At 40.6% G+C, this 24,647-nt stretch overlaps 1 pseudogene; it reads left to right on the top strand.

Moving 5' to 3' along the window:
• The first annotated feature begins 420 nt into the window (after positions 1 to 420).
• On the top strand, positions 421 to 867 carry LOC125392180 (mitochondrial import receptor subunit TOM22 homolog pseudogene; annotated as a pseudogene).
• The last annotated feature ends 23,780 nt before the right edge of the window (positions 868 to 24,647 follow it).

Here is a 24,647-nt window from a genome sequence, read left to right as displayed (position 1 = left end):
TTCAGATCACCTGCTGTTAACTTCACCGCAAACACCAGTGCCCTGCCTACAAAACCACAGCAACACACTGATGGCATTCTCCATTGTATCAGGCAAAAAATATTCTTCTCTAAGCCCCAAAGCATGTTCCATAGGGACCGTATTGCTTTTCATACTCTTTTCTTTACGCCTACCTCCTGTGCTTTAACCTCCTAGACAGACTGAGACACCCTCAAGAGTCTCGATGTCCTCCCTACTCCTGTACTTCTAGGGAGGTGGACTTGATCTCCTCATAAAGTCCACATGTCCAGCCTCTGTCCCTAATCCTCCTCATACCTTCTCTTGGACTTTATTTCTTTATTTCTCTTCTCTCCTCACAAACTCCTCCCTCCTGACACCTTGAAATTATCCCTTGCCTTAAAACAAAAGCCCGGTCCTACAGCCATGGCCGCCGCCGTCGCTGCAGCTGGAGCCGGGGAGCCTCTGTCCCCAGACGAATTGCTCCCTTGCTCCCGAAAGCCGACACGGAGAAGGCCGAGGAGCAGTTGGAAGAAGACGACGACGAGCTAGATGAGACCCTGTCGGAGAGACTCTGGGATCTGACGGAAATGTTTCCGGAAAGGGTCCGGTCCGCCGCCGGAGCCACCTTTGATCTCTCGCTCTTCGTGGCTCAGAAGATGTACAGATTTTCCAGGGCAGCTTTGTGGATTGGGACCACCTCCTTTATGATCCTGGTTCTTCCTGTTGTCTTTGAGACAGAAAAAGTTGCAAATGGAGCGACAGAAGCAGCTGCAGCAGCTGCAGCAGCGGCAGATACTTTTGGGGCCTAACACAGGACTGTCAGGAGGTGTGCCAGGGGCTCTACCTCCACTTCCTGGAAAGATCTAGATTGTACTTCAGAATTTGTGCTGGTGAGAGGACTTTGAAATTGAGTTGTGTTTGAACTACTGATTGTTTGGACCTTTTTTTTAAAAAACTTTGGCGCATCAATCTATTTAAATCTGGTGGGAACTCTCTCCGTTTCTCATGGAGAGACTCCGGTTACACCTGTGCCCTTCATAATGCTCTCACTTATTTCCTGGTCTCAGTTGATGTTAGAGTACAGCCATGTGGAAGGTTATTCCGCGTTATCCCTTTTAGTAAACTTCTCCTATCGAAGTTCTCACGTGTCCCTTATGGGGAAGAAGTAAGCACCCCTGACCATTAAAGACTTTTTCTTTAGAAGAATGGGAATGTCTGGGCCATGTAAGCAATGTGAAACTGACAAAATCCATTATAGCTGCCATTACAAAACGGTCAGCAGGAATCCCTGTATGGTGGAGAGAAGGGAGGCTGGCTGCAGCTTTAGCCAGATGGGGACTGTGGCCAGAGCAGGCGCTCATCCCTCTGCACATTTGAACCTGCATGCTGTGTAAAAAAGAAGTCAGTGCTCACTTTTTGCATTTAAATATTAAAAGAACTCCAACTTAAAGTGTAAAAAAAAAAGCCCAAAGTGAAAATTGTAAAATAAGACCCTCCTCTTTCCCCACCCACCTGTGCCTAAATGGCTCCTTTTAATACATCCTCTGGATTAGACAGAAATCTCACATATCCTCCCCCATCCCACTAATGCTATTCCTTTCTGCAGAAATCATTAAACTCTAGCAAAAAAAACAATCCCTAAAAAGTCCCAAAAAAGTCAAATTATTAGGATATTATTTTACTACATTACTTACTGAACTATGATTGCTTTCTTAAATATCCTTTTAAAAAAACAATAAGCAACAGCAAATAAGACATTAGTGAAAAGTTAAATGAACACATCCAAATTGAACACAACTATGTACTGGCACACAGACTAAGAACAGAACATTACCAAGCTTCCTGACTCCATTGCTCCTTCTTACACCCTGGAGTACCCCACCCCAACCTGACTTCTGAAACCACCACTTGATGTTGATATTTAGAAGTGTTCTAAAATAGAAATGTACAGAATGTACCTTTTTGTGTTTATCTTCTTTTATCGGATATTGGACCTGTTGAGTCATGATGCCTATATGTGTAGTTCATGTATTCTTGTTCAAGGTTTTACTACCTGTATATACTGTGATCTACTTATTTTCTGTGGATTTGGGCAACTTCCAACCTGGTGGTATTTTCTTATAGTGGTGCTTTGGATGTCTCACTGTGTGAGAGTATGATCTTTCAATAAATACAATGTGTGTTTCTGCTGGGTGTGTCCTGCAGGTGTGATTGAGGACTAACAGCTTCCACTCACACTGGCAGTGTATGAGAGCTCTGAGTGCTGTATCCTCACCAACACTTGGTATTCTTCTGATCTTTTCATCTTGCCATTGTAATGAGTGCTCATTAATACTTTTTAATTCAGTGTATCCAGTAACCTCAATCCCTCCAGATGTACCACTGGAGACTCCCTTCTTTATACTACAAACTCATTCCTCACTGCTGTACATGCTGGCCTTCGGCATCTCTTCCCACGAACCTGTCCTTTCTAAACCTCCCAGCTTGTAAAACTTTTCTTCTTTTCCTTTACAAACTCTCATCCATCAGAACATTGTTTGCTATTATTTTGACAGTCCTCTCTTCTCCTCTCTCTCTCTCTCTCTCTCTCTCTCTCTCTCTCTCTCTCTCTCTCTCTCTCTGTGTGTGTGTGTGTGTGTGTGTGTGTGTGTGTGTGTGTTCACAGGTGCATGCCCTTAAGTCCTAATTCCCTCAAGACAATAGAATTGCAGCCTTTTTCCACCCTTTTTTTCACCCACTCACCCAACTGTTGCTTGATTCTTTAACAAATTTGTGACTGTAGAGGGCATCAAATACCTTGATAAACTTTCTAAGAAACAATTCTGGTGGGTTAATTCTGGTGCTCACCTAAAATTCCAGCACTTGGGAGGAGGCAGTGGGATCACATATTGAAAGTCATCTTTGGTTACATAGCAAGTTGTGAAGCCAGGCACTGGACCAAATGAGATCCTACCTCAAAGGATGAACAAATGAACTAAAAAAACGAAACAGAAGTGGGGGGAAGGAAAAACCATTGCCTCAAACAACTTACTGTCTCCAAAAAAAATAGCAAATCAATCACCATTTACAGTGCTTAAATATACCACAATAGAATTTTGCAGTGATACAGATAAAGTTAGCTTTAGGGACAGAGAAAGCATGAAACAAAGCAAGGATAATAAGCAATGTATGTACTCTATTCATCCTAAGATACTAAGTATATAAAGTGAGCCTGGGGAGAATTATCAAAGAGAAGAGGGAAGAGTCTTTGACCCAGAGCAAGGAGAGGAACATACACTCCATACATACAGTAACATTGTTTAGAAATGTTACAGATGGTTGCCAGAGCAAATAGAATACTTAAGGAGTGAAAACACACACTAAAGGGCTTCTTTACTTTCCCAGAAAGTGACTGAATTCATAAATCAAGGAATCTACAAATATACTGGGATAGTGCTGTTTAATTCACTGAAAAGATCATAGTTTAGTTCCAACGCTAAGGCAGCCATATGTCCTGGATTTTCCAGGACTCTGCTGATTTAAAATATTTTGTCTTACTAGGCCGTGTGTCAGAACACAGCCCACTCAGGGTCAGAAAAACTTGTGTTACCATAACCTCATCCCATCCTACAAGCCATATTGTTTTTTTCAAATAAATGGTGACCTTGTTTCTGGTGGGTATCCTACATAGAAAACCATCTTGGTTTGTGAGCTTGTAATGTATGCTTATGAATATTCAAATGCACAACTCCAATTAAAATAAGAGCTGAAAGTCTGTGCTATAGGCGAGAAAAATACTCTTTTCATGGCTACATTTGCTTTACTAACAACAGGTTGTAGCCTGAAGGCCTGAGGGGAAAAAATAATTAATTTTTTTCTTACCTTGTTATCGTAACTCTAATGAAGCATATTTGAATTTGTTTTGCATTTGATGAAGTGCCATGGACATGGCCAAGATCAGCAGAAGCTGTAACTTCTTTGGCCAATTCAGAGGTTCAGTCTCTACAGGGAGACAAATGACAGGAAACCCAGGTGAATTAAGAGGAATTTAAGGGGCATCCCAAACTTGGTTTACCCAAGAACCATCAGTAGATGCAGTCCACAACCCACTGAAGAACATCATTGGTGGTACTTGGAATTGAAATTACATAAGCCAGGCAAGCACTCTAACACCGAGCGATAGCCCTGTACTGGCTAATTTTATGTCAATTTGACACAAGCTAGAGTCATTAGAGAGGAGGGAGTCTCATTTTGAGAAAATGCCCCCATCAGATCAGGCTGGAGGCAAGCTTATAGTGCATTTTTTTTTCTTAATGAGTGACTGATGGGCGAGGGCCTAGTCTGTTATGGGTGGTGCCATCCCTGGGCTGGTGGTCCTGGATTCTAAATGAAAGCAGGTTGAGCAAGCCATGGGGAGCAAGCCATTAAATAGCACTACTCCACAGCCTCTGCATCAGGTGCTGCCTCCAGGTTCCTGCCCTGTGTGTGTTCCTGCCCACACTGCTTTTGATGACAAACTGTCATATGGACCTGTAAGTGAGGTAAATGTTCCTCTCCAAGTTCTTTGGTCATGGTGTCTCACTCCAGCCAGAGAAACCCTAACAAAGACAATTGACCATCTCATTTTACTTTTTATTTTGAGGTGAAGTCTAACCTTGTACTGACTGACCTTTAACTTCTTCTGCAACTCAGACAGATATTAAACTTCCAATCTTTCTGAGTCCTCCTCCCAAGTAGAATAGCTAGGATTATAGACATGGAATACCAAACCAGCTGGAACAACTTCTAAAAACCTTCTTTGCATACTACACTGCTCCAAACAGGTTCTTTGTCAATCCCTTCCCCTGCACCACACCCTAGATCTTTATTCTCAAGATAGCTATATGACTTAGCTTTGTCTGTAAGTTTCTCTACTATTACATGAATTCTGGACCACAGCAAGAACCCAGAGTTGAACTAGGTAAGTAAGATTCTTTTCTCGTTTTCTGCTAGCATTTGGGCCTTTTTTTCTACTTGCTCCCCTAGGAGAGAACTCAGTATGTGTGCCCCAGTTGCTACCTATGCTCCAGTAGATGGTCTTACACCCATGCAATACAGGCAGAACTAAGTAAATTCAGTGGGTTAAAAAAAAAAAAAGACCACATGACATTGGAGAGACAAGTGGTTGGAGGACAGAGAAGGGTCAAAGCACATTACATACATGTATTCCATGCAATAAAAAATAATGTATTTTCCTTTTGGATAATTTTTATTTGATACTTATGAATTTGAGGTTTACAGATGGCTCTCCTTACATTATCAGACACATGTCAAATCTAAATTTTCAGCCTTCAGTTTACTAATTTGTTCATAATCTATTATTTCTACAATGTAAAAATACTGGAGCATATTAAAATGCATGTTATACTTGCCTGATTCCATGCCCTTGCTTATGACCACACATGTCATGGACCAGAATTACCTAAATGATCTCCAGAACACAGAACTTAAAAAAAATGATAAACATCATCAAAAATCAAAACAACAAAAAAAAAACTCTAGGAGTTTGAAAAAGATCCAGGAAAATACCTCAGTGAGTTTAAGAAAAATGTCAGTCAACGCCAGAAAAGCACAAACTATGGCTGAATGAAGCAATGAAAACAATTCATGATTTGAAAATTGAATTTATTAAAAAGAAAAATATTAAAGAGACTCAAGCAAAAGTGAAGATAGAATTGAAAAATCCAAAACTGAATTAGAAGACTCTGGGGAAAGTCTTATAAGTAGAATATATTAAGAAATAGAAAGAATACCAATACTTGAAGATTAAGTAGAAGAATTATACAGCACAAGCAATGAATATTTGAAACATTTAAAGCACATGAAAGGAACCTGTAGGGATATCATGATAAAAAACCAAATCTTCAAATTATAGATGAAGAGAAGAATCACCAGTCATTGGCGTAGGTCAGATCTTCAACAAGATCAAAAAACTTCCCCAAACTAAGGAAATACTTACTCAAACAAATACAAGAAGCACACAAACACCAGATAAACAGGACCAGAAGAAAAGTTCACATGTCACAAAAGCATCAAGAGGAAAAAACCCACAAATAACATATAAAGGAAAAGTTGAAACCTTGAATGCCAGAAAAGCCTGGAACAAGGCATTTCAAGTCCTAAAAGACCATGATGGCCAACCTAGACTAATATACCCAGTGAAACTATCTGCCATGGTTAAAGAATAAAGAAAACTTTTCGAGATGCAAATAGCATTTTTAAAAGTCCATGTTCTGAGAAGGGGAATTAGAATAGAGAAAGCCATCAGATGGAGGGGTGAGAGGTGAGGGGAAGTTTACCTGGAGCTGGGTATCTAGGTGTGGAGGAAGATGGGAACAGGAGGCACCAGGTCAGAGAAGAGTGGAGACAAACAGTACTGGGAGAGACACCTGGAATCTGGGGGCATCTCTGGGACGAGCTGGAAACCTAGTGCAATGAAAATTCCCAGCAACCCATGAGGGTGAACCTAACTAAGACTCCTAGCAATGGGGAAAATGAACCCTGAACTGACCATCTCCTGTAACTAAGCAAGATTTCCAGTGCAGGGATGCGACACCAACCCAGCTACAAAACCTTCAACCTACAAATTGTCCTGCCTATAAGATGTGTTGGGGTAAAAGTGGTGCGGAAATTGTGGAAATGACTAACCAACAACTAGCCCAGTTTGAAACCACTTACCACAAGAGGGAGCTCAGCCTTGGGGGCCAGGACCTAGAAGCAGGATGGCCCAGAGACCTAGCATAGAACCAAACACAGATGGCAAAAAAAGAAGTCAATGAAATAGTTCCTAGTGCTATTCTGCTATACTCATAGACTGGTGCCTAGTCCAGCTGTGATCAGAGAGACTTCACCCAGACACTGATAGAAACAGATACAAAGACCCATAGCCAAACAGTAGGCAGAGCTTGGAGAATCCTGCAGAAGAAGGGGAGAAACGATTGCAGAAGCCAGTTCAGTAGAGGGCATGGACACACACACACACACACACACACACACACACACACACACACACCACAGAACCAATTAACCTGTGCTTACAGAGGCTCACAGAGACTTAACCAATAACCACGGTGCCTTCATAGGCCTGATTTAGGCCCTCTGCATATATGTTACAGTTGTGTAAATTTGTTTTCATGTGGGACTCCTAACAGTGGGAGCAGAGGCTGCTGATGACTCTGTTGCCTGCTTTTAGGACCCTTTCCTCCTATTGGGTTACCTCTTCCAGCCTAAGTAGGAGAGGAAACCTAGTCTCACTGAAACTTGATATTCAATGGCTGGCTGATATCTATAGGAAGCCCACTTTTTTCTGAACAGAAAGAGAGGAGGAGAAGCACTTGGGGTGAGGGGAGCGGAGGTAAGGGGAGGAAGGGTAGAGGAGGGACTTAAAGGAGAGGTAGAAGGGGAAACTTTGGTCATATGTGAAAACAAAAATAAACAAATAAGTAAAAAAAAATCCATGTCCACCAAACCAGACCTATAGAAAATACCAGAAGCAATACTTCAAGCTGAGGAGATGAATAAGCATAGTTAAGAGACTACAGAAAGAAAACAGATGAAGCTATAAATACTGAAATACAAAATGTAGCTAAGAACACAGTTTGCTTTTTTTCTTTATTTTGTGGCTAGTTCTATTGGCCTATTGAACAAGTTCTAACAACAGAGATCAGAAAGTAATTCTTATCTGTAGTTCATTTCTCTCAAGCAGCACTGCCTAGTTTAATTCTCTTCATATTTTTTCTAACTGTAGGTTTCCCTCCTGCCGCCAGTCCCCTAACAACCACATTGAGGTTTAATATTAATTACAAACTGTTTGGCCTATTAGCTCAGGCATTTTATTAACTAACTCTTACAAGTTAAATTAACTCATTTGTAATATTCTTTATTTTGCCATGAGGCTCATGGCTTGCTACCTCACATCTTGTTTATCTGGCAGCAGCTGGAATCACCCTGACTCCACCCCTTTCCTCCCTATATCCCTGTTTGGATTTTCTGCCTGACTCTATTCTACCTGACTACTGGCCAAATCAGCTTATTTATTAGCCAATGAAAATAGAACATATTCACAGCCTACAGATGGGTCTCCCTCATCATCTTTTACTCATGGTTACTACACTGGCTCCTTTATTTGTTCTTTGCTAATATTCTTTTGCTAATTTTATTATATTTTTATTAATTTTAACTAACTTCCAAACAAATTTAGATAACACAAACAGGGTATATCTAAATATATAGTTGATGAACTCTGACATGTATACTCAAATAATGAAAGTAGGCTGCTGAATATTTCTAATACCCCCAGCCACCATATAAGTCTCCATAGGTGCTTTTCACTCAATTTTTTTCTCTCCTCCCCTACATCCTGAACTACTGCTTATGTATTTTGGTTTTCTACAACTGGAACAAAATGGGACCACATAGAATGTACTTTGCATGATGTTTTTAGAGTTTGTCCATGTGGTTGTATGTAGTCTTTTTTGTTGCTAAGTAATACTCCCTTACATGATTGTACCACCAATGATTAAGTCATTTTCCTGTCAATGAACAAGCAGCTTGTTAGCCTGGTGTTGTTATAAATGAAGTCCCTTTGAGCATTCATATAGAAGTCTCTGTGTGGGCATGGCTTACATTTCTCTTGAGTAGAGGAGAGGGGTTGAATCATATGTTAATAAATATTTACATTTTTAAGAAGCTACCAAACTTGGAAAATGCATATCTCCTATACTTTATTTTCCTGACAACCCTGCAGGAACATTCCAATTGTTACATATCCTTGCCATTTTTTAAGGATATTTTATGGAGTGTACAAGTATGTTGTTTTAATGTGGGTGCATCTGATGATTAACTATGCTCAAAAGTTTTTATGTATTTATTAGCCATTGCTATGTCTCTGCTATTGAAAACCCTATTCAGATTTTTCCCTACTTCATGTGCTTCTGAGCTATCTGCTTATTTTTCAATTGTAAGAAACTTTTGATTTATATATTCTAGTCATACATCTTTTACTTTTCATGTACCTTGTAAATATTTTCTCCAGTACTCGTAGGTTGGCTGTTCCTCTGGGCTCAGTAAACTTTTACTTTTTTATTGGGTTATTCAAGCAGATTAATACTTAAAATAATCTCTGGATAATGCAAATAATGTGAAGCCTTTTACCAACTTGTGGGAAGCTCCAGATGACCCAGGTCTAACCACAGTATCCACTAATTATATGACCAACATACACTTTCTGGACAGTGGAGGAAATGCTGTTAGGAAGAACATTTTCTACTAGGCTATGATAAATCTCTTTTTTCAGATAATAGTGATAATATTATGCTATTGACTATGTGCGTAGACATGAAAGACCCAGCAGATGGTTTTAACTCAGCTGCTGTCATTGTGTGGAGGACACTTAAGAAGAGGTAACTATGGTAGATGGAAGGTGAAGGTATGTTGACAGATTTATGAGGGAAACTTTTCAAATGACAAATAGATCAGAAGTTTAATCTGTTCCCAGAAAGAAAGAAAATAAAATAACAACAACCCAAGAGCCACAGTTAGAAGATGGGGTCTAACTGCTAATCACACACACATACACACACACAAGGAGTAGAAGTACAAGGAGAAATTAACTGCAATATGCTCTTTATTCCTACTAAAAGCCTGCATTTTTTCTGATGACTCAATATGCTATTTATAAGAACGTGCATCCTCCTATTGAACATCAAGAAAGCCAGAGTATTCAATATGAAAATACTGTGAAAAGATCAAATTATCAGCAAATCACTTCTTAAGGTAAGGAAAACAAAGACAAGATATGCAAGATGTGTGTGTGTGTGTGTGTGTGTGTGTTACATATCTTGTCTTTATTTACCTTGTGTGTATATACACATACATACAAGATAGAGTCATCTGGAAGGAGGAACCCTCAATTAAGAAAATGCCTTATTAAGAGCCAGCTGTAAGACATTTTCTTAATTAGTGATTGAGCCGGGAGGGCCCAGACTATTTTGTGTGGGACTACCCCTGGACTGGTGGGCCTAAGTTCTGTAAGAAAGCCGGTTGAGCAAGCCATGATGAGCAAGTCAGTAAGCAGCACCACTCTATGGCCTCTGCATCTGCTCCTGCCTCCAGGCTTCTGCATTGCTTGAGTTCCTGTCCTGACTTCTTTCAATGATGAACTACGATGTAGAAGTGCAAGTCAAATAAACCCTTTTCTCTTCCACTTGTTTGTAATCATTGTGTTTCCATGGCAGAAATAGTAACTCTAACTAGGAAAGGCATTAAAATGAGAGAGAAAACTATAGAATGCTCAGGATTCCGAGCATAGGTGCATGTATTCCAACTACAAATCACCAGCTTAATAAACAGTAATTGCAATGTGAGTCTTCCCAAGCAACAACAAAAACAACCAAAATGAAACACTTCAAAATCAGAGGCTACAATATTTTTGAGTGTCAGAACTCAGTCACATCATTAACATAAGCGTGAATTACAAAGCCAGAGGTAATGTGAACTTGATCTTAGGAAATGCAAGAATCTAACTACATCATTCTGATCAGCTCCCTCCTGGACGCTGCACCTGGAAACTGAAGTGCGAATTGTTTCTATATTGCTCCTGGCTTAGCCAGGTTGCAGCTACATCTTTTCTGTAAGTTAGAATTTAAATGACTAGTATATTGCTTGCTTTCATTCTGCTGTAACCAAAAAATCTAATAAAAACAACCTATGGAAATATGGTGGTTAACCCTGATTGTCAACTCAAGATTTAGAATCCCATGAAACTCTGTATGCATATCTAGGAAGGATTACCTAGGTTGGGTTTACTGAGGTGAGACAACCCACCCTAAGTGTGGGTAGTACTGTCCTACCTGTGGGATGGGATACCAAATTGAATGAAAAGAATAAACACAAGCAGGCATCATTCCTCTGCTTCCCAATTGCAGAAGATACAAAGGGACCAGCTGTCCCAAATCCTGCTGCCATGATTTCCCCCACCAAGATGACTGTACCCTCAAACTGTGGTTCAAAACAATCCCTTCAATCCTTACATTGTTTATTTCGGGTGTTTGATCAGAATAATGAAAAATCTAATTAATAAGGAGAAAAAGTTTATGGCTGTCACAATTTCAGAGACTGAGGAGGGAAATGCTTGCAGGAATTCATGCATGTGACACAGATGTCACGGGACCAGAAAGCAGAAAAAATAGGCTAGAAATGAGTGTAGCCTTTGAAGGCTTAGCTCTAGTGACCTATTCTGCCGGATGACATGGCCTCCAAAATGGTGCCACTGGTTGGAGATCAAGCATTCAAAACCTGAGCATATTGGGGCATTCTAGATTAAAAGCATAACAACCATACAATGAAAGTTTTGCTGGGGAGGAATAATGAGGACTAGAAACAAGGAAAGCTCTATCACTGGTCATTAGCACTTGGAACTAGCCACTTCTTCTGTCATGCATGACTCCAAAGTCATATTGTATCTGGCAGGTTGTCATATGATCTGAGAGTCCCCCAAAGTCAGGACACAGAAGTTGAAGATCTTTGTTTTCCATTTACAAAGACTTCTGATTGCTAAATTGTGTGAAAATGCTGATTCTAGTTGTAGAACCAGGACTTCTAATCTTATGTAATTCACCAAATTATTGTAAAATTACTGCTGACTATTTCTGGGTGCTGTTCTAAGTTATTGGGCTCTGATAATTAGACAATAAGGCAATTCTTAGTGCTTTCATGTAACTCATGGAAGAAAAAAAAAGCACTCATCTTGTAATTTTGAGTAGGTTATCTTGTAATTTTGTGTAGGCCTTTTGAAAAGAAGAGGGTTGAGATGAAAGGAGACCCTGTGGGTACCTCTTGGAGGTACACTATGCCTCACTCGGCTCTGACATAAGTATCTGAAGAGGGCATGGATGGCTGTCAGTGATAATGGTGAAGAAAGAAGCATTGGTGACCCAGAATTTTGGAAGCAGAAAATACTTGTCTCATTGATTAATTGGATGAGTGTCTCATGATTTCTCCAGAAGGTGTTGACAGGATTTTTGAAACGGGCTCAAAAGACACCAGCTGGGGACACATCACCACTAATGAATTCAGATTCGGATCAACATTGAGCTGTTTGGTGTCTCAGAAGATTGGGAAAACACTGTGTTAGTGTGGGAGAAGAGAGAAAGAATGGGAGGCCAGAGCAGGAGACTGTGAAGAGCTGTAGATCATTGGGAGAACTGTGGCTTTTGTTACAAGAAAAATAGAAAAAAACATCCAGACAGGAGAGGCATGATCTGCTTTTGGGCTCTAGTCAACATTGGGAGGTTGACGGCATGACTGGCACATGGAGAGACATGGAACGCCTGTTGAAGGCTGCCACAAAAATTGCCACATTGAAATAATGGCGCCCAGAATGACATGTTAAGGGCAGTGAGTAGTGAACAATCTGGATGTGTTTTATGTGATCAAAGTGTATAGACCATGCTAGTGGCTGAGTGTGTAGTCTGAAAGAAGGAGCATGAGGACAGCCTCCTCAAGTCTTTATTTAAAGTCATCGGAAGAACAGTATCCAGTCCTGAGAGCCATAGCCTCAGATTGGTGGACAAGCTTAGCAGAAGTACCAGAAGGTCAAAGTTAAGTTGTCTATCTAAGAGGACAAGTCTAAGACATTGTTGAATATCCAAGTCTGGACCTCTGCAGTCATTCTTCAGCTGAGATATCAATCACAGTCCTTCTTCATAGCCATAGTTCAGACTTTTCCAGACTGAGATATACAGAGGCAAAAGTATGCCAGATCCGTGTGAACCTACAACCAGGCTCCCTGAATTGTACCTAACAGAATCTTCAGTCAAGGGAGTCCTTCACCCAACTTCACACTGTGGAAGCCCTACCGTAGACCTCAGACAGTGCACCTGGGGTTGTAACTGATTAATCAGGCACATGTCTCCAGGATCTATAGTTTCCTTAATCCTTCCCCCCAGTTTATCAGATGGATTTGATTCTGTTCTTATTTCCTTGTAAGAGAGAAGTTTTTTTTTAAAATCCTTGGGAAGATCATAAGCAGCTAAGCTGATCCCAGAGAACCATACCCAAAGCAGCTAAATAATTCTGCCTTGAATCGATGCCAGGAGAACGATCATATTTTAAAGCTATTCCTATAAATGCGCATATGCATCCCCATGTGTCAGCAGTCTCAGCTGAAAACAGTTCATTGAATGACAAGTTGATTGGCCCCAATTCGAAAAGCACAGTGCATAAAAACATAATTTCAGGGTGGCCAACATTATGACAGATTCTAGATTCTGCTCATACACAGAGCTTGTTTGGACTGTTTAGGGAATTCTGGTAGTCTGTGAATGCCAAAACAATTGCCGTGATAGGAACAGAAGGAAAGAGAAGGAATGGAATTAACAACTGTTGGGTGACTATTATCAGCCACGCATTGTCTGGGAGAAAATGGAGAAGCAATGGACTGATTGGTAATAGCTGTTTTCACCACAAAAGAAACAGCGATGGCAGAGATGGGAAAAGCAGGGTTCGCAAGAGTGACGCTCTGCGCCAATCCCAGGTCTGCCACTGGCCAGAGCAATTCAACGAATTATTTTACCTTGAGGATCTTTGGGTTTTATATATGCACAAAGGAAAAGGCGATAAAAAGTTGGAAGAACTGAAGGATGGTTTATTTTTATGCAAACACAAACACACATATACAATATATTCCCACCACACATATCACATGCCCACACTATACACACACACCACATACCTACAGCACAGAAACACACAACAAACATACATATTCCACATTCACATGCACACATGCACACACCACATACCCACACCATTCACACTTATCAACAGACACTACAAACATACCCACACCACAAGTGCGTACAAACACACCTCATAATCATATCACTTAAACACACCACAAACATATACCACACATAATATGCAAACATACCATACACACTCATATCACACACACATGCACAATACACAGATTCTATGCACAAACATACTGATACCACATACATACACACATATAATACACACTTAAACACCGTGCACCCCCCCACACACACACACATACACCACACACACTCACACAGGATGGGCTTGCCATTTTCCTGTTTCCTCTCATTTACACACAATGTATTTTAAAGCATCTCATATGATACGAGATATCTAAATCACTCAGCCAAGCATGCACCACAATTATGACAACTGATTTGAGAATAAACTGTGCCCCTAACGGCCTAGGTTTCTGAACACTTTATCTCCAGTTGTTGACACTGTTTGGGAGGGTTGTGGAATCTTTAGGAACAGAGCCTTGTGGAAGAATGTGGGTCACTGGGACAGGCTTGAGGTACTACAGGCCAGCCCCCCAGATCTTGCTCTGTTTCCTAACTATGAATATAATACATCCTAACTACAGCTGTGTAGTTTCCAACTATGAGCAGCTTCCTCTTGCCACCGTATCTTGCCCATCATAATGGAGTGTGTTCTCTGGCTGAAGTGAATCTTCTTTGTTGTCCTTTTTAATTGTCTGCCTTTTACACCATGGCTATCCTAGTCAGGAACTGCAATCTGCTGCTACCAGCAGTGGCTAGGCCTCAAGATCCTGAAGAGATTCTGTTCCCTCAGCACCAACTCTTTCAAAACTACTAAGAGAGCTTATCTAAGTCTCTGTCCCACTAAAGAGTCCAAGAGTCAAAGGTTGAGGAGAATCCTGCTTCCCAGAGAGACTGAAGAGCAAGCCCCTCTACCTCTACCCCTTGCATCACCCAAGAAGTCCTCATGCTTGATCTCGCCCAGCTTGTCCTTATAAACCCTTCTTCTCCGTCCTATAACCTTGGGTCAGCTAATTGCTTACGCAGCCTCTGGACCACAGGTGAATTTTATTTAATCAAACACTTCTTTGTATCATTAAACAAATGTTCCAGAGCATAAACAAATGTAACACACCTAAACATAATATTCTACAATGCTTCATCCCTTATGTTGCTTCTTGTCAGGTATTTGATCACAGAACTGAGAAAACTAAATACAACAGAGAGAAAAACACTCGTCAGTTTTCCTAAGCCCGCCACACAGAGTCTCTATTTCAGTAACTTAGACCCTGGGATTAAAAACTAGAACACAGCACCTGTGTCTTCTTGTCCACTGAATACAACAACCATACCAGGTCCAGCTGGTAAACTCTGATTCATCTGAATGACTGTATCTCAAATATAGCTGTGACCTTGTCAGAAGAATTTCCTAAAGAAACTGTAACAGAAATTAAGCCGTAGTAGTGAAACCCTTCTAGGTTGTTTGGAAATACAAGGCATAGGGAGACTCTAAAAACCCCTCAGTAGTGCCTAATCACTACCCACTCTGAAGCACCGATGGCACAGGTCCTCACAGAAAACTGCAAATTGGTAAGAAGTTGGAACTTCTTGATACTTTGAGTTTTATTGACCTCTCCTGCCAGTAACAGACATAGGCACTAACTTCTGAAAGACTAATGAAGGCCAGAGACTGGAGAAGGCAGATGGCAATAAGATCAAATCCCTGCCAAGCAGAGAAGGAAGGTGGCCAAACATGGCAGTGGTGAAGCTCCATCTCTGGGTCCCACTCTAAGGACTCCTTACCTTTCCCATGAGAATGGAAACTCTACCTTTCTCTTTCAGCAAGTATCAACTGGGTGTTTCAAACTGGCTCTTAAGTGGGTGTCTTTTACTGCTCTCTGTTAAAAGCATGTGTAGCTATATCAGTTCTTTTCGATTGATTTTGCCACTGAGCCAGATGAAGACAGAAACAATAACAAGTAGTGAGGGGAAAGTGATTCTGGGATGACAGGATTTTTAACCTTCTCTACCATAACAAAACCATTTCATGAAATAGCATCTGGAGAGAAATGATGTGGGGTTCCCCTCTGTATGCTGTGAATACCATTGGTTAATAAAGAAGCTGTTTTGGGCCTGTGATAGGGTAGAGCAGAGCTAGGTGGGGAAAACTAAACTGAATGCTGAGAGAAAGGAGGCGGAGTCAGAAGTCATGGAGCTGCCACTGGAGAGAGATGCACTGAAAGTTTGCGGGTATGCCACGACCTCGTGGTTATACATAGATAAAAGAAGATGGGTTAAATGAGGATGTAAAAGTTAGGCAATAAGAAGCTAGAGCTAATGGGCCAAGCAGTGATTTAAATAATATAGTTTCTGTGTGATTATTTCAGGACCGGGAGGGACAGAAATCTCCACACAACAAATTAGCACTCCAACGTGGTCAACTATATCCACGTAAAACCTGAGAAAGCTTAAAAAGGAATTCTAGACACACACACATATATACAAAACAGAGTTTAACACAGCTTCTTGCTGTTTGCTGGCAGAGTGCTGCAGTTCCTTTAAAAAAGGTCTTCCTGACTCAACGGTAGTCGAAAAAAAGCCACGCTGTTTCAAACTACTTCCTGGGCCATGTTTCCAACAAGAACTCTGGCTTTTTCAGAAGTCTGAGCACTGAAATGGTGTCTGTGAGCTGAGTATACAACCTGCTCAATGGAGACATGGACCCACTGTGTGCCTAAAAATGGGGGAATGTACACAGAGAGGCAACACACATGCCTCCAGCATGTTGGATGGGGCTGAGCCTCTGGAAACAAAGAAGCGGCCCTCCTACAACAAATCCTGATGTTTGAACTGAATAGTTCAATAAATGTGGCTCACAAATCATTGTGAAATACTCATTTGTTACCACTGGATTCTGGAACAAACACAATTTATCTTAATATTAATACGTTCCATACTGCGCTATGGATCAGTTGTGAAGACTTACAAAACTGCTATTGATCAATGCTACTTAAACATTTGGTAAGCAAATATCAAATGAAATGTAATATTTTTAAATAAGCATAGATATGGTTATATAGCCAAAGTCTTTAGAAGCAGATATGTGTACTGTGTTTGAACAACATCATTTACAACTATCAAAATGTTGAAACAACTTGAGTCCATCAAACAATGAATAAATTGTGTGTGTATGTGTGTGAGTGAGTGTGTGTGAAACACATAAAAAAACTTTAAAAGGAAGGAATTCTGACACAGGCTGTCACATGGATGGTCCATGAGCACATGTGCATTTGAAAAAGCTAGTCCCATAAAGGCATACACATATGAGTCCTTCACATGAGGCACTGCAATTTGGATGTGATTTGTTCCCCAAGGTTTGTGTGTCAGAAAGTTAGCCCCACCATGGCAGTGTAGAATGATACAACCTTTAAGAGACAGGGCCTGATTTAAAACAATCAAGCTGTGGATGTCCATTTTTAAGAGTAGACTAATGCTATAATACAGGAATGAGGCAGATATGGTAAGAGTGGCTTGTTTCCCAAGAGAGGAAGATGTTAAAGATGAGTCGGATTCCTGCCAGCATCTTGCTTACAGACAGAATCACCATCCTTATCCCAAGGTCTTGTCAGACACAAGACATTATCAGAACCAACAGACATGAACTCTCTGCTTTTAGCTCTCCAGGACTGAGAGCTAAATAAACTTCTTATCAATCAATATCTAACCTTAAGGGTGTTACACTGACACAAAAAAGGCTAAGTCAAATTAATGGGATGGAAAATAGAATGACAGTCACCAGAGAATGGGAGACTATCTGGAGTTTTGTTTAAAATGCATTTTCCATTTAGTGGATTGATGGCACAATAATGTGACATACTTAACACTACTGAATTGAACACTTGAAAAAAAATTAATGCTAAATGCACCTTACTACTGTTCAAAATAAATACTGGGGAAAAGATGCAGTAGGGAAAGGAGGCAAGGAGATGGGTTAATCCAAACCAAGTAAAAGTGAAAATGCCTGAAGAAACCCCGTTACTTTGTATATTTGTTTTACAAGGGTGTAGATGTAAATGACTGTACAAGAGAAAGCCTGCCATTCTAGTTAATTAAGAAAGCTTGAGGGAAGAAGTGACATTCCAGTGGGCAATCCTTGACAAAAAAAAAATGAGACTGGAGGACTGGGAACGTGGGAGACGGACTTAGAGGCAGAGAGCAATGTTCAGAACCCCATCTGGAATCAGCTAGCATCCTGCAAATGAATAATATGGGCTACAGAATATCTGCATGGGGCATGATGCTAATGTTTTATGACATAGTATTGAGTTGGACTAGACAGTGGAAGGCTCTCGAAATAGTGAAGATCTTGAACTAAGGGGCACGGCTTTGGATCTGGGTAGTAGGCCACCATGTGTGTGAGGAGAGAGGTGACACCATCAGAGCAATGGGTGATGAAAATGAACTTAGTGATTGTTGCAAGGGAGCCATGCTGGAAACAAAGAAGCTGCAGTGGATCAGGTTTTCATCATTGACCTTGCTGTGAAATTGATCTTACCACAGTAAGTCACAGTATTTACCCGGACCTGTGTTAAATAGCCTCAGTGTTTTATAGTAACAAGTCTCCAAGGAAACACCAATAGGAAATTCTTAACAGACACACAGAGAAGACTGAAGAAAAGTGATAGGAGAGGGAGAGAGGGGAGGGAGGGAAAACTGCGACTGGGAAGTATAGTATGAGAGAAGAATAAATAATTTTTAAAGTATAAATTCACCACAAATGGGGGGAGGATAGATACACAGGAGAACACACTAGGAAAAGAAATTGCAAAGCTGGATGATTTATGTCAGATAACCAGTATCTCTTTCTTCAAAAGATGACTGGACCATGTAATACTAGGCAAAGGCTATAAATTTAGTATTTCACACCTTGCTAAGTATTTCTTAAGACTAATAAACAATCAAAATAATTAAAAAAATGATATGGCTATACCATATGTCTGGAATATGCTGAATCTTATCTATAATAAGAGAACTTGTGTGCGTGTGTGTGTGTGTGTGTGTGTGTGCACTTATGTGCATGTGTGCATGCACAAGGAAAACAACAAACGTCTGATAGAACAGTAATGGTCCCATTACCTTGGAGCATGTGATAAGAATTAGGAAGAAGAATTCATCAAGAAGAGTGTGGCTGTTTGCATATGTACGTATGAATGAACACAAAGGGTCAGCACATCCAAATAGAAGAAACTATATGAGAGATCTAAACAGATAAAAAGGAAGCTGCTTAGCTACACAGATTTACATCTTTAATTTCTTTTCTGAATGAGAGAACATAGAAGAGCAAGGATGGACCTAAATATTAAAAGTATTATTAAACCCAAGTATTGGACATTTTGGATATTCCTCTGGAGATTGTTGGTGCCTTCATGAGTCTTAACACATGAACATGTAAATTAAAATAAAAAGGATTCTTAAGGCAAGTGTAGATGGATTAAAAATAATGTATGTGGAGTATGGAATAGTACCAGATACCAAGTAGATATTCAGCAAATTCAAGTAACTGTGATTAAAAAGCAATAAAATTCTACTATTTATATATGCATATATGTTACTGTTATTAATGTTTCAAAAATTTGCCTAATCACATGCATTCAAGATAATGTGAACTTATTGAGTACCCACTTCATAACAAGTATTAGGTATTGAAGTGATCCAAAAGTGTCTCTGCCTTTAGTGAACTCACGTTTCTCTGTCCATTAGTGGACGAACTCCCTATTGTCTCCTTTGCTGAAATCAAGGTGAAGTGCACAGGTGGAGATCTCAGTTGAGAGAAGACAGGAGTATCCTGTTCTCCATTCACTGTATTTCTTCATTAGTTATTTTTCTGAAGCTGTAATAAAACACCATGACCAAAAGCAACTTAACAAAGAAAAGGCTTATCTGGGCTTGTGGTTACAGCGAGATAGAGTCCATTGTGGTGGAGAAAGCAATGCAAGGCAGCGGGAGCAGAAAACTGACTTATCACATTTTTACCTACACACAGGAAGTGGGGTGAGACTACAAGCCCTCAAGCCTGTCCCCCAGTGACTATGTTAGTCAGCAAGGAACCACTTCCTAAAGATTCCATAACCTTCTCTGATAGCACTAACATGGGCGACAAAAATGTTTGAATATAAGCCTATGGGAAACATTTCTCATTCAGACCATCACAATGCCCAACCCAGGGAGCCAGGAACCCTACAGAAGGACATCGGTGCTCCATAGTGGATGGAGCACCAGAAGACAAAGGATGACATATTTCCAGAGTCACAGACATTTCCTTACTCAGATTGTACAGCTTCGATGCTTCAAATGCTTCGGAAAGTAGAAAAGAAAAGAGCACTGTGGATGAGTGTGTCATTAGATGAGATCAAGGGTGACCACACGACTTACAGGAATGACAACTGCGAGGTCTTCCTTGCCAGTAAAACCACATCCTAAACCTACACGGAGCTTTACCAGAAGAAGGGTGGATGTGAAGAATGAACACAACCTCTAACACTGACACTTTGATCTCTTATCTCATACGTATAGCCTCTCACACGGACCGTTTCTCAGTCAGCCACTTCCACATCTACCTCCCTCGTGCCCACCGAACCACCATTGTCAAAGATGGTAGAAGATGTACCACGTTGAACAACAGATAATACCACACAGTACACTAATGGTATTAATAAGAAACAGGTATCAGGGTAAGTTATGGAAGGAAGGGGAGATTTGTAAAATGCTGAAGGTCAAGGGAGATGAGTGTGGGGGACACAGGAAGCCTCAGGTCATGTAGAAAGGTCGGGGTCGTGTAGAAGAGCAGGTTAGTAGCAAATTCTCAAGTAGAAACTCAAGGCTCCCTTTGTTGAGGAAAGGGGTTATGTGGGGAGATGTATATTTTCATGAATGAAGTAGAACATGAGGAAAATTTATATGCAGTTCTGACTCGGGGTATCCCAGTGATTCATTCTTGTCTCCCATCATACAAGACCCTTCTCTTCCTGAATCCACATCTACCTGAGGCCACTGATTCCACCAGCTTTTTCCAGCAACCTCTTAGGAATCATCTGTCATTCCGTGTTAACAATGGCCCCCTTCCATCTGTGCAGACCACCAATAAGATATATGTCACACCTTCTAAACAGTTCTCAATACCACTACTGTGGCTGACAAGGTATCCCGATAGGCTTCCTTGCCACCATGTCTGATGGCCCCATAACTCACAGGGTTGAAAGATTAACTGATCCCAACAAGTTGTCCTTTGAACTCCATGCATGTGCCATGACACATTCATGCACATACACACACAAAAATAATTATTAATTTTCAAGTGCTGTGCTTCAGGCACTCATACTTTCATTTTAATGCCCAGGTTTATTAGTTGACCTATTTCCAAACTGACTGTTCTCAAATTCACATACAATCATGCTATCACCTATCCCACCAATCTGCCACCTAGAAGACTAGGCACATTGTCCGGACTCACCGTTAGAATCAGGTGATATTTCAGTATTTCAGGATGGAAATACTGAAGTGCCCACATGTGTATGCAAATTGGCTTTATTGTGATAATATCTGTATAGTTGGGGTTGATATGGTCCTCAAGTATTTCAGTTTAGTATATCTGAGAAATTGAAGTTAGCCAAGTACCCAGTGTGTCTGCTCAACACCTATCATCTGGGCACACTGAGTCATCCTGGAGGTGTTACAGACCCAGGGGACTCCCTGGGATGCTCAGGGACTTCAAGATGAGCCCAGAAAAACAAGTGGAGGACAAGCAATACAATATGCACCTGTGAAAACAGTCTTGGAAAAGCAGTCGCCCATGCACTAGGTGGAAGAGGTAACAGATGGTCATGTCTGCCTAATTTCCCTATCTCTGACGTTGTACTTCTCTGCTTCCCTTCCATCTCACCTCCTAGAACATAAGCTTTGGCAGAAAGTGAGTCCCTTGGAATCAGTCAGTATCCTTCAAAGTCATTCCAGAACAGTACAGCAAGCAGGGCCAACCTTTATGTTATGCAAATCAGAAACTCTGAGTTATAAACTTGGTCATTCCCGAAGTCTGTGACCTTGTAAGAATACCCCTTCATGTAAACACAATTACGTTCAAAAGACTGATGGGGGAAACTGGACTCAGTGGAGAATCACAAGATCTTTAGACAACGTGTAGCCTGCCAGCTGAGTCACTGGACCCCAAGGGCCATGAACACTAATTAGGACTACTGGGCTACTATTCATGGTTGACCTCCATCTGTGTGTGGCATCACCTGTGGACCCATCAGTTCCCTTACTGAGAAGATGAGCTGAACTTGGGATAAATGTTAACTAAAGCTGACCTTCCTAATTAATGCTCACTGGAAGAGAACTCCAGGATCCTGCCTGTTTGTTAAAGTTTTGCAAAGCTTCAAAACGTGTAAGGGTGTTTTAAAACCACTTAAACTTAACTTGCATCTACTTTTTATAGCTTCTTCCAGATACTTCCTGATTCACTAATTTAAACAGGCAGAATCTCAAGTACTATGCAGGTAAAATGTCTTAGAGATTTTACCATACCATGGTTTCTGTATCATGATTGTGCAAGATGAAAGGAATATTCTTAATTTAACCAACTAAGCTCCGTATCAGTGCCCTCCATTAACTTTCGGGAAATCCCAATATCCCATGCAAATATTGCTGTAATGGTTTAGTGACATACTTGGGAACTGATGGAGTAGGGAATTGAATTTAACCTGTTAGACCTTTACAAGTGCTTGCTGGACACTGCCATGGGCTCTGCAGGAGCACTTTACATTGGTGTGAGTACTACTCATATGATATCTATGAGTTACCCTCTGAAGTAACCCACCTGATGCAGAGATAAACGATCAGCTCCAGTATCTACCAGGAGAGTGGTCAGCTTCAACTTCAGAGCCCTCAACTGTGCAAAGAGCCTGATTCTCTTAACTCAGTCTTCCCCATGGCCCTCTAAGATGGATACTATTGCTGTCTCAAAGAAAGAAATTGGGGCTCAGAGTGGTTGATATTGCCAGGAGCATAGGCTAATTAACCTATCTAATCTGCATAATGCTCAGTGTGCTTGCTTGACCCAATACAGCCTAAATTATCTTAATATAACCTTGCTATTAATCAATAAGCATTGTAAAAAAAAAGTGATGTAACTAAGCAAGAAAGCAAAGTCTAGCTCAGAGGACCTGCTGTTGGTATGAGGGAGAGATGCTTACAGTGAGTGGCATTCAGACTTGAAAGAGGATCAGTTCAGCAGAGAATTCCTGAGAAAAAAGTCACCTGAGACATATCATGAGGTGGGTAAATTAGCATTCACTGTTGTGAGATTTGTAATCCAAGGAATATGAAGAGTGGAGGGAGAAATTATAAAAGAGAACCAATCACTCTGTTTCCTACACAGGCAGTCAGCACGTCCACCCTTGTAGTCATTCACCAGACTCTCCCTGCATCATGAGCTCTCCCCTTCCTTTACCCAAAACCTTTCATTTTTCTCTTTCTTCCTATTTCAAGTTCATTTAGTGAAATGTGAAAAACCAAAAACCTTTGAGAGTTCAGTTGACGTCACATAGCATTTGGTTAAGAAACTACCTGGAAACATCTGTGTGTCTCTTCAAACCCCTGGAACATCAGCTTAGGACAGAACAGTGACCTTCTCCTGTTTTCATGAGATGCACATAGAACCAGGAGAGCCCGTGAAACTCACCCAGGAACAAGGATCAGGAGTTGGCTTTATAGGTGCATGAAACACAAGGATACAGGGGAAAGAGAAAATTCCCACCCTGAAACACAACGGGAATCCATTGACAGGGAAATAACAAACCACAACCTCATCACCAGACATTTCCTACCCATGGAAGGGGTTCAGCCAGAGGTGCTGTGCTGTCAAGATTTAACAAGCAGAAACAGGTGAAGTTGGAAATAAATAAATAGACAACTCTTGAAAATAAGATTGGACTAAAAACAGAATGAGAACAGGAGGAATTGGGAAGCCACTTGATGTTCTGTGAGAATCCAAGGTCTTCGCTTCACCTGATTCCTAGAAAAAACACATTGTCACAAGTGAATACGGAAGAGCTCATTCACACATTCATCATAAAAAATAGGGATAAGGAAGGACCCATATGGACCCCAACCTAGAGTGAAAGTTATTCACCTACATATGATATTACAAGGACCATGGACTTTTGAGATTATTTGAGTAGTACAGGCAGACTGAGGAGATTGTGGAGGTTGCCATGTGAACAGGAAGAAAAGATTCAAGAAACAGAATACAAAATTTGAAAATAATGTCAGACTTAAAGAAACAAGGTAAGAGGGGAGATTCAGAGACTGGTTTTGTTTAATTTTTTTAATACCAGAGTGATCCAATCAGGTTTCGATATTGGTAAAGAACCAACATGAAGGGAGATGCTCAAGCTATAGAATAAAGACTAATAGGAAGTAAAGCAAGGAGTGTGCTCACGTTGGAGAAATTGATGCCATATTGAAATTTTTAAAAATTTAATTTAATTTAAAATGAAAGAAGTATTTGAGAGACAGGATGGTTGAGATAATTTCCACTCAACATCTTCTATTTTTTCAGGTGGCTTAAGAGAGACAACAGAAAGAAACTGTTTTTGTTGTTGTTGTTGCTGTTGTTTAAAAAAAATAATCTGACAAGTGAAGGGGATATGACCCAGGATGGTGGAAGAGTTTTCACCCTCAGCTGAAGTTGGGGAATCATCAGATGGTAGCCCAATCTAAGAATTGCACAATACCCAACAACATTCAACAGGCTATGGTAGAATCAATCAGGGA

Source organism: Myodes glareolus, chromosome 12 (assembly GCF_982192425.1).
Source record: "Myodes glareolus chromosome 12, mMyoGla1.1, whole genome shotgun sequence".
Lineage (NCBI taxonomy): Eukaryota > Metazoa > Chordata > Mammalia > Rodentia > Cricetidae > Myodes > Myodes glareolus.
This window is presented reverse-complemented; position numbering and strand designations above follow the sequence as displayed.